The 11,413-nt window shown below is 39.4% G+C and overlaps 2 pseudogenes; one reads left to right on the forward strand and one right to left on the reverse strand.

Moving 5' to 3' along the window:
* Positions 1-3,985: 3,985 nt before the first annotated feature.
* LOC134894021 (5S ribosomal RNA) lies at positions 3,986-4,105 on the reverse strand (annotated as a pseudogene).
* A 6,926-nt stretch (positions 4,106-11,031) lies between these two features.
* On the forward strand, positions 11,032-11,151 carry LOC134894022 (5S ribosomal RNA; annotated as a pseudogene).
* The last annotated feature ends 262 nt before the right edge of the window (positions 11,152-11,413 follow it).

Consider the following 11,413-nt stretch of genomic DNA (forward strand, 5'->3'; position numbering starts at 1 on the left):
AATTATCTTATTGCATTTATGGTTAATAAATTTATCCTATATACATCGGCTCTCATACCCCTTCTTTTTCCCCCCGGTATACTGCGCAGCTGTTTCTTTTGTTTTAATCTGTTTTCCTTACAAACACCCACTTAGTGTTTTTCAGCTGCGCATCTACCAGGAAAATTTGTTGTTTTCTATTTTATTAGTTATCTATTTCTGAGGCGCTGTGAAAGCAGTTTATTGGTCTTCTTTCAACTTTGTATAATGTATACATATGTGTTCACTATAGGTCTTGTATCTATAGCTATCCTGCACATATGCTTCTGTGCATTATGATTATTAGCCTTATTCCATCATTAGGAGCTGATGCTATAGTTTTGTGTGTAATTTCTGTTATGTTTTTGTGTGTTATGCTGTTGCCTTGTCAGATATGCATGTGCGGGGCATGGTATGTGCAGAGCGCTGGTGTGTATCACGTTTCCATGGTGATAGACACTGGTTGATTGCGTCATTAGCTAGCGCCGACGGACCTGGCGGGTGCCTGAGATCCGGATGTGTGGGGGAGGACGCTGCACACTCTGGGTATTTAGGTGAGTTCACTTGTTGTTTCACATTGACCTGACGAAAATGCAATAAACCGCATTGAAACGTTGTCTGCACTTAGGACTTGACTGCCAGTTTGTTGTAGCCGCTTGGAGTGCCGCACCACCTGTTGTTTGTATGCTATTTTTGTGAGGGCACCCAGCGCATTGATCCTGATTTATGGGAGAGCCGGACCCACCTGCTGCTTATATATGAGACTACACATCGCTCCGTGAGTGTATCTTTTGTCAAGGCTCCCTATATACTACTGCTCATTAATTGTGCACTTTACTCAGAGTCTGCCTCCTTTCTACCATGATTCTTCTAATGGCATGAATTGTTTTTACTGAACACTTTGCACTTTAAATTGCACTATTGCTGCACTTTTGGTGGAATCACAACAGTTTCTGCCCATGTTCATGCACTGCAACATGTATGGATGCAAGGCTTGGTGACCCCAGCATATAGGAATTGATCTGCAAGTTCATTCCAGTTCCCAGGCGCTTGCAATATTAACAGTATTTTGTGCTGATAACGCTGCTATTTTTTGCTAATTTGCACATCATGGCTGATGAGATCGGTGACAGTAGTAGTCAAGGAGTGTCATTTGCCCAATATCCAATTGGTGAACTCTATGGGTATACAGATGCAGAAGCTGACGCCATTCTTTATTCAGCTAAACTAAGTGAACAGCAGGAATCCCAGTCCCTAGAGCAGGCATTCCCAACCACGGTCCTCAAAGCACACTTACAGTGCAAGTTTTAGTGATATTCAGGCTTCCGCACAGGTGACTTAATTAGTAGCTCAGTTATTTTGATGTAACCATCTGTGCTGCAGCCTGGATATCACTAAAACCTGCACTGTTGGTGTGCCTTGAGGACCGTGGTTGGGAATGCCTGCCCTAGAGGATCTCTATCATGAACTGTTAAAAATAAAAAGGAAAGAGATATCTTATTTCTATCACTGTCTGTCACTTTCAGACTATTATAGATCCCAAAAAATACCACGTGGGCTGCGAGTCCGTAACTCTCCCACAATAGGGCGTAACGACCCGGCATTTTGTCGCAAATGGGTCGGTATCCTCAACCGCTGTTCTATGGATTTGATGCTTCTCATCATCGAACAATCTACTAAGGAAATGAATATGTACAAAACAAAGGCAGCTGACTTGGAGGCCAAACATAAGGCAAATTTGGAGGCAGACACGACAGTGGACTGGACTACTAAACTTAATGATCAATTACAGTTGCACAAACGTGAGCTCATCAAATTTAAAGCATTTAAACGGCAGAAAGTTGATGTTGATTACGAACAACATAACGTTTATAAATGGGTGGATGGGCCTGATAAGCGTGACTTCAGGAAACCATTTTTCCGGCGCAGGATGCATAGAACACGGGATCTGGAGTCATCTCATGAACATACATCCACAACCAGTGATTCAGACTCCACGGCATCCACAACCTGCCAGAACCGCCCTTTAGCAGTGGCCACCAGGGACAAGCTCCCTGGTGTAAGAGACAACGCCGCCATACAAGACGTGGACATCAATGGCAGAGGAAGGGGCAGAGTAGGCCGACCCCCCAAGAACGCAAAGACACAGAAAATTTAGTCATTAATCTATCCAGCTATGAGCTTAATGACACTGAACTTTCTGTCCTCTCCAAAGGGTTGTCTTTCATACCCTCTTGTTCACAAGATCAGCTACAATGGAAGGCCGATAAATATCGGTTGCACCGTCAACTTAAACTTCGTGAGCATTTCTGTAAAAATCCTACCCCGTCTGCTGTAGCTTCTGACATTCCACCTAAACTAAAGAAGATCTTACCCAAATCTACCCTTGAACCTCAAACGCAAAATGCGTCCATTCGGACATTTATGCGATTATTGGAATCTGAGACAGATCAACAGATCGCCACACTGCACCAGAGTAGAAGTAACCTTACAAAAGCGGAGAGACTAGCCTTGGATCGGTTGTCATTATGTTCTGACATCATCTTTAGACCTGCCGACAAGGGGGGTGCTCTTGTATTACAAGATCTGGCTGACTACCGGGCAGAAATTGATAGCCAACTTGCAGATTTGTCCACATATAGTCTACTACAGTCTGATCCCACTTCACTTTTTAAAAAAGAATTGTGTGACAGATTGGATATGGCAGTTGCAGCAGAGATTATTTCTGTAGAATTGCGGAATGCCTTAGTACCTAAATTCCTGGTCATTCCACTACTCTACACCACTCCCAAAATTCATAAGTGTCTGTCCAAACCACCGGGCAGGCCTATTATTTCTGCTCAAAAATCCCTGTTTCAACCGTCCGCGCTGTTTCTTGACTCTATTTTTCAGCCATGGATTCAATCCCACCCTAGGTTTTTGCTCGATACCAATACTCTTTTGCGCAAATTAGAGAGGTTGGATAGGTTTGATGTTGAAATCACTCTGTGCAGCATTGATGTACAAAGTTTATACACTGTTATCCCTCATGCCTATGGCATGGAGGCGGTGCGTAGTTTTCTGAATGGTCATCCTAATTTTAAAGGCCCAGATTTGCAATTCTGTCTAGACCTATTATATATGACTAACAAAATTTTTTTTTTCTTTTGATGGCAAAATCTGCCTCCAGCAAACCGGTTGTGCGATGGGGTCCCCGGTGGCCCCATCGTACTCGAACATCTTCATGTTCAAAGTTGAACAAGAGGTGTTTTTTGATGATCCTTCTATAGCTGCCGATATCATCACCTACTATCGGTATATAGATGATCTTCTTGTTGTATGGAAGGGCAGTCAGGAACGACTTAAACAAATTATTGACACACATAACAGCCAGAACCATCCTGTGAAATTAACATACTCTATAAGTAATGTGTCTGTGAATTACCTAGATGTTAATATATCCATCCATGATGGACGTATTCATACATCGTTGTTCAGTAAACCTACTGATAGGAATAATAATCTTCATTTCTCTAGTTTCCATCCGCCTTCACTAAAACAAGGCTTGCCATTTTCTCAACTACCAAAAATAACCAGAGAAGGTTCAAAGAAAAAGACTCTTTTTTTGGGAGCACTCTTGATTCAGAGGAAAATATTATAATTAATAAATTTTCACAAATAACAATTTAATTGATATAAATCAAATCCTAGGAGTAAATGTGTGTGAAAAACATAGCTTAGCGAAAATATAAATAATTCTAATTATTCGTGATCTCAGATTCACGATTGATGAATTACCGGAGAGTAGAATTCTGTGATGCCTATGCCATAAAGAATTTTGCATCGTATTTATTGAAATGTATGACCATCATTTATACTGCTGATATCCATTACGGATTATATAGGTGCAGAAAGTAAAATCATTGGTCATGCGAATCCCAATATTGTATGACATAAAGTTGAGTGCCACTGTGTCCAATAGTCAGATTTTTTGCAGTACCAGGGTGTTCAAAGGAGGTCTCCCTTCCTTGTACTAACCCGGCCTTTCACTGCTTAGCTTCCAAGTTCGGAAGAGATTGGGCATCTCCAGTGAAGTATGACCGCAATTATTGGACTTTCCTCCTTGGTCACTCCAAATATATGTCAAATGGTTGCTGTATGTTAGGAATGGAAATAGCAAGTGATTCGTAACAAATGTGTTACAAAAGAAATTTACATGCAATCAGCTAAATCATCGACATATGACACAGTGGTCACAAGGGTTAATTGCATCTGCGTGACACGGCGGTCATAAGAGTACATACATATGATTATGAATAATCAGTAGATGCAATGAAAACAGTCGCAAAGAAGGGGAAGGAGAAAATTGACGTATACAGTTATCCTAACAATCACCAGCTGGTTAATCAGCATAAGACACAATGGTCACAGAAAAAGATAATTATACGTACACCCCCTGATTATGTGACTGAGTTTTGTTGATTGACCTATAATTAGCTGACAAACAAGTATATGACACAGCGGCCATATAAAGAAATTATATGCATGTAATAAAATAATCATAGAATAATTAATTGGTATATGACACAATGGTCACCAAGAGATGATTATAAGCACAATTCCTTGATTATACAGCATGTGATATCAAAATCACAAAAGACATCTAGTTAAGGATAGTGACTGTGGAAAATTCACAAATGCCACGTATGATTACTACAATGGTCACCAAGAGATGATTATAAGCACAATTCCTTGATTTATACAGCATGTGATATCACAATCACAAAAGACATCTGGTTAAGGATAATGACTGTGGGAAATTCACAAATGCCACGTATAATTACTAAATAATTATCCTTATATCTGGGCTCAGAACAAATTATCAGTACGGCCGTACCAATTTAAATAGTTACTTTAGATTGTGCTGTAAAAGACAGCATATATATGTAGAAAAATAGCTGACAGACGGGCATAAATTATCAGGATACCCGTTCTTTATGACAGACCTGTGTGGCGTAACAGCAAGCAAACGGAATAAGTGTAGCAGCAGGTTAAAGTTAAACCTGCAGACTCTATTAAATAATTTTGTGGAGAGAGGGGGATAGCTGCAATTGACAGTTTAAGGCGTTGCAATTAGGTAATGAAAGAGTAGTTAAGTTTTCTCATTGTCGTATATACGATACCAATGCTGTCATTTGTGATGTAGGTCCGTTTGTAGCTGAGTGGAAGCTCCGGAGATTGCAGCGGCGTGTGTCCGTGTTGACGCTCCAGGGGAGCGGTAGTTAGGAGCCGTTGCTATGGGAATGCTTCAGGAGCCGCTGCCGCGTCTGTCCGTGGTCTCTCTGAGGAGAGCGATGGCTGGGGCCGTTACCTGGTGAAGGTCTGAGCGCTCCGGCTGGCGCGGTCACGTGTGCGCATCACGTGATCGCTATTCCTCCTGACGTACGTTTCGCATGAAAAGCTTGGTCACAGGACGTGATGAGGTCACTGGGGATTTCAGTTTATGTAGAGCAAGGCTCATAGTTGATTGGATGAAAATAATGATGGACATGCTGATCCCCCAATAATGATTAAGTTGAGTAATTCTCTCAAATTAGGTATAGTGACTAATTATAACCGCCTGGGTTTAATTAATTTAACATACTAATAAATTAGCTGGGTGAGCTTGAGAAAAATACATAAGGAAAAGCTATGTAGAAGAAAATATATGTAGAGAAAAATATATATATGTAAAGAAAGGGAGAAACTTGTGGTGAAATAGTAAGCATTAAAATTGTAAATATATATAGTTGATTGTGCATCTATTAGTGTTAATTGACTGTGTCAGTGATGAAGATACTTAATTGATGAATTATTGGATAATATAGTGTAGTTAATAGATAGGTGGTTATTAAGGTATGTTATATCATGTTTAGAGTGAGAGGGATGAGATGAATGGGATATGAAAGAGGGAGTGGGGTGGAAAAGGTGAGTGAGGAACAAATTTAAGGAGTGAAAAGTATTAAATAAATTGAGGAAGGCAGGTGTAGTGCTATTTCGTGATAAAAAGGAGAGAGAAAAGAGAGAAAAAAAGAGATGTGATTTTGCACTGGTGTGAATGTGTAAGGTGTTAGGAAAATTGTATATATATTTATTTTTTATACACATATCAGTATTTTAGGTTGACTGTGAAGAGATGAGAAGGGGTACTGTATGGGATACCAGAGGTTATAGTATGAGGACATTAATTTAAATATACCCCATAATTTATGTGTTCATTCATGCCAGCTGGTTGTAAAGATCCCATTTTAAAGATCCATTCACTTTCTCTTTGCAGTAAGGTCTCAGTTAGGTTGCCTCCTCGTATTCCGAGTTTGATTTTCTCCAAGCCGAAAATTTTAAGCTCCTCCCATCTGTTTTCATGATGGGTATGGAAGTGGCGAGCGACTGAGGTTAATTGTTTCATCTTTGCCCTGTCTGAAATGGCGTTACGTATAGATCCTACATGTTCTAGGACTCGCTGTTTAAGCGGACGGGTTGTCATGCCAATATAGTTTAGGTTACAACTGCATTTTAGGCAATAGATAACCCCTTCGGTCTGGCAGTTCATGTAGTCTTTGATTTGTATCTTCTTTCCGAATTTATCTTCTACTTCCTTTGTTGGGTGCATGTATCTGCAAGCTTTACATTTGCCACAGGGATATGTTCCAGTGACAGTTGGTTTTTTTGTAGGAAGTTTTTGAAAATGACTGCTTACAAGTCTGTCTTTAAGGTTTGTGGATCTGCGCCAACTCATGGCGACCTTAGGACCCAAATTTTCGGATAAAGTGGGGTCTGCATGCAAAATGTGCCAATGTTTTTGTATTGCCGTATTCACCTTCTTCCATTCTCGGCAGAAATTTCCGACAAAACGAATGGTATTGTCAGTGTTAGAACTCTTGGGTTTTCTCTTAAAGATTAGGTCCTCTCTCTTAATAGTTTTGACCGTTTTTAAAGCTTTTTTTATGGAGGTATTACTATATCCCCTTTCACATAGTCTGTTTGTCAGTTCTTTACTTTGTGTTATAAATTCCTTATCATCTGAACAGTTCCTACGGAGTCGGAGAAATTCCCCTTTTGGGATATTTTCTATAGTTGGAGGGAAATGGGAACTGGTTTGGTGTAGTAGGGTATTTGTTGCTGTGCTCTTCCGAAATAATTTTGTGGCAATCATTCCTTCAGAATTCTTGTAGATCATTAAGTCCAAAAATGAAAGTTCTGATTGGCTTATACTGTGTGTTAGATGGATATTCAGATCATTCTTGTTAAGATGTTCTATGAATTGGTGCAGCAGGTGTAGATCACCCTCCCAGATCATGAAAATGTCATCTATATATCTGTTCCACATGACGATATGAGACGTAAATCGATCATTATGGTCTTTGAAGATAATTTCCTTCTCCCACCAGCCAAGAAATATATTGGCATATGTGGGCGCACAGGCCGCCCCCATGGCCGTACCCCTTGTTTGGAGGTAGTATTTATCATTGAATGTGAAAAAATTGTAATGTAATACAAAATACAGTAACTTAATCAGAAAAGGATGAAAATCATTCTTAGGTTCATTATGTAGAAAATGTTCTACTGCTCTTTTGTATTACATTACAATTTTTTCACATTCAATGATAAATACTACCTCCAAACAAGGGGTACGGCCATGGGGGCGGCCTGTGCGCCCACATATGCCAATATATTTCTTGGCTGGTGGGAGAAGGAAATTATCTTCAAAGACCATAATGATCGATTTACGTCTCATATCGTCATGTGGAACAGATATATAGATGACATTTTCATGATCTGGGAGGGTGATCTACACCTGCTGCACCAATTCATAGAACATCTTAACAAGAATGATCTGAATATCCATCTAACACGCAGTATAAGCCAATCAGAACTTTCATTTTTGGACTTAATGATCTACAAGAATTCTGAAGGAATGATTGCCACAAAATTATTTCGGAAGAGCACAGCAACAAATACCCTACTACACCAAACCAGTTCCCATTTCCCTCCAACTATAGAAAATATCCCAAAAGGGGAATTTCTCCGACTCCGTAGGAACTGTTCAGATGATAAGGAATTTATAACACAAAGTAAAGAACTGACAAACAGACTATGTGAAAGGAGATATAGTAATACCTCCATAAAAAAAGCTTTAAAAACGGTCAAAACTATTAAGAGAGAGGACCTAATCTTTAAGAGAAAACCCAAGAGTTCTAACACTGACAATACCATTCGTTTTGTCGGAAATTTCTGCCGAGAATGGAAGAAGGTGAATACGGCAATACAAAAACATTGGCACATTTTGCATGCAGACCCCACTTTATCCGAAAATTTGGGTCCTAAGGTCGCCATGAGTTGGCGCAGATCCACAAACCTTAAAGACAGACTTGTAAGCAGTCATTTTCAAAAACTTCCTACAAAAAAACCAACTGTCACTGGAACATATCCCTGTGGTAAAGCTTGCAGATACATGCACCCAACAAAGGAAGTAGAAGATAAATTCGGAAAGAAGATACAAATCAAAGACTACATGAACTGCCAGACCGAAGGGGTTATCTATTGCCTAAAATGCAGTTGTAACCTAAACTATATTGGCATGACAACCCGTCCGCTTAAACAGCGAGTCCTAGAACATGTAGGATCTATACGTAACGCCATTTCAGACAGGGCAAAGATGAAACAATTAACCTCAGTCGCTCGCCACTTCCATACCCATCATGAAAACAGATGGGAGGAGCTTAAAATTTTCGGCTTGGAGAAAATCAAACTCGGAATACGAGGAGGCAACCTAACTGAGACCTTACTGCAAAGAGAAAGTGAATGGATCTTTAAAATGGGATCTTTACAACCAGCTGGCATGAATGAACACATAAATTATGGGGTATATTTAAATTAATGTCCTCATACTATAACCTCTGGTATCCCATACAGTACCCCTTCTCATCTCTTCACAGTCAACCTAAAATACTGATATGTGTATAAAAAATAAATATATATACAATTTTCCTAACACCTTACACATTCACACCAGTGCAAAATCACATCTCTTTTTTTCTCTCTTTTCTCTCTCCTTTTTATCACGAAATAGCACTACACCTGCCTTCCTCAATTTATTTAATACTTTTCACTCCTTAAATTTGTTCCTCACTCACCTTTTCCACCCCACTCCCTCTTTCATATCCCATTCATCTCATCCCTCTCACTCTAAACATGATATAACATACCTTAATAACCACCTATCTATTAACTACACTATATTATCCAATAATTCATCAATTAAGTATCTTCATCACTGACACAGTCAATTAACACTAATAGATGCACAATCAACTATATATATTTACAATTTTAATGCTTACTATTTCACCACAAGTTTCTCCCTTTCTTTACATATATATATATTTTTCTCTACATATATTTTCTTCTACATAGCTTTTCCTTATGTATTTTTCTCAAGCTCACCCAGCTAATTTATTAGTATGTTAAATTAATTAAACCCAGGCGGTTATAATTAGTCACTATACCTAATTTGAGAGAATTACTCAACTTAATCATTATTGGGGGATCAGCATGTCCATCATTATTTTCATCCAATCAACTATGAGCCTTGCTCTACATAAACTGAAATCCCCAGTGACCTCATCACGTCCTGTGACCAAGCTTTTCATGCGAAACGTACGTCAGGAGGAATAGCGATCACGTGATGCGCACACGTGACCGCGCCAGCCGGAGCGCTCAGACCTTCACCAGGTAACGGCCCCAGCCATCGCTCTCCTCAGAGAGACCACGGACAGACGCGGCAGCGGCTCCTGAAGCATTCCCATAGCAACGGCTCCTAACTACCGCTCCCCTGGAGCGTCAACACGGACACACGCCGCTGCAATCTCCGGAGCTTCCACTCAGCTACAAACGGACCTACATCACAAATGACAGCATTGGTATCGTATATACGACAATGAGAAAACTTAACTACTCTTTCATTACCTAATTGCAACGCCTTAAACTGTCAATTGCAGCTATCCCCCTCTCTCCACAAAATTATTTAATAGAGTCTGCAGGTTTAACTTTAACCTGCTGCTACACTTATTCCGTTTGCTTGCTGTTACGCCACACAGGTCTGTCATAAAGAACGGGTATCCTGATAATTTATGCCCGTCTGTCAGCTATTTTTCTACATATATATGCTGTCTTTTACAGCACAATCTAAAGTAACTATTTAAATTGGTACGGCCGTACTGATAATTTGTTCTGAGCCCAGATATAAGGATAATTATTTAGTAATTATACGTGGCATTTGTGAATTTCCCACAGTCATTATCCTTAACCAGATGTCTTTTGTGATTGTGATATCACATGCTGTATAAATCAAGGAATTGTGCTTATAATCATCTCTTGGTGACCATTGTAGTAATCATACGTGGCATTTGTGAATTTTCCACAGTCACTATCCTTAACTAGATGTCTTTTGTGATTTTGATATCACATGCTGTATAATCAAGGAATTGTGCTTATAATCATCTCTTGGTGACCATTGTGTCATATACCAATTAATTATTCTATGATTATTTTATTACATGCATATAATTTCTTTATATGGCCGCTGTGTCATATACTTGTTTGTCAGCTAATTATAGGTCAATCAACAAAACTCAGTCACATAATCAGGGGGTGTACGTATAATTATCTTTTTCTGTGACCATTGTGTCTTATGCTGATTAACCAGCTGGTGATTGTTAGGATAACTGTATAAGTCAATTTTCTCCTTCCCCTTCTTTGCGACTGTTTTCATTGCATCTACTGATTATTCATAATCATATGTATGTACTCTTATGACCGCCGTGTCACGCAGATGCAATTAACCCTTGTGACCACTGTGTCATATGTCGATGATTTAGCTGATTGCATGTAAATTTCTTTTGTAACACATTTGTTACGAATCACTTGCTATTTCCATTCCTAACATACAGCAACCATTTGACATATATTTGGAGTGACCAAGGAGGAAAGTCCAATAATTGCGGTCATACTTCACTGGAGATGCCCAATCTCTTCCGAACTTGGAAGCTAAGCAGTGAAAGGCCGGGTTAGTACAAGGAAGGGAGACCTCCTTTGAACACCCTGGTACTGCAAAAAATCTGACTATTGGACACAGTGGCACTCAACTTTATGTCATACAATATTGGGATTCGCATGACCAATGATTTTACTTTCTGCACCTATATAATCCGTAATGGATATCAGCAGTATAAATGATGGTCATACATTTCAATAAATACGATGCAAAATTCTTTATGGCATAGGCATCACAGAATTCTACTCTCCGGTAATTCATCAATCGTGAATCTGAGATCACGAATAATTAGAATTATTTATATTTTCGCTAAGCTATGTTTTT

Source organism: Pseudophryne corroboree, chromosome 3, assembly GCF_028390025.1.
Source record: "Pseudophryne corroboree isolate aPseCor3 chromosome 3, aPseCor3.hap2, whole genome shotgun sequence".
Lineage (NCBI taxonomy): Eukaryota > Metazoa > Chordata > Amphibia > Anura > Myobatrachidae > Pseudophryne > Pseudophryne corroboree.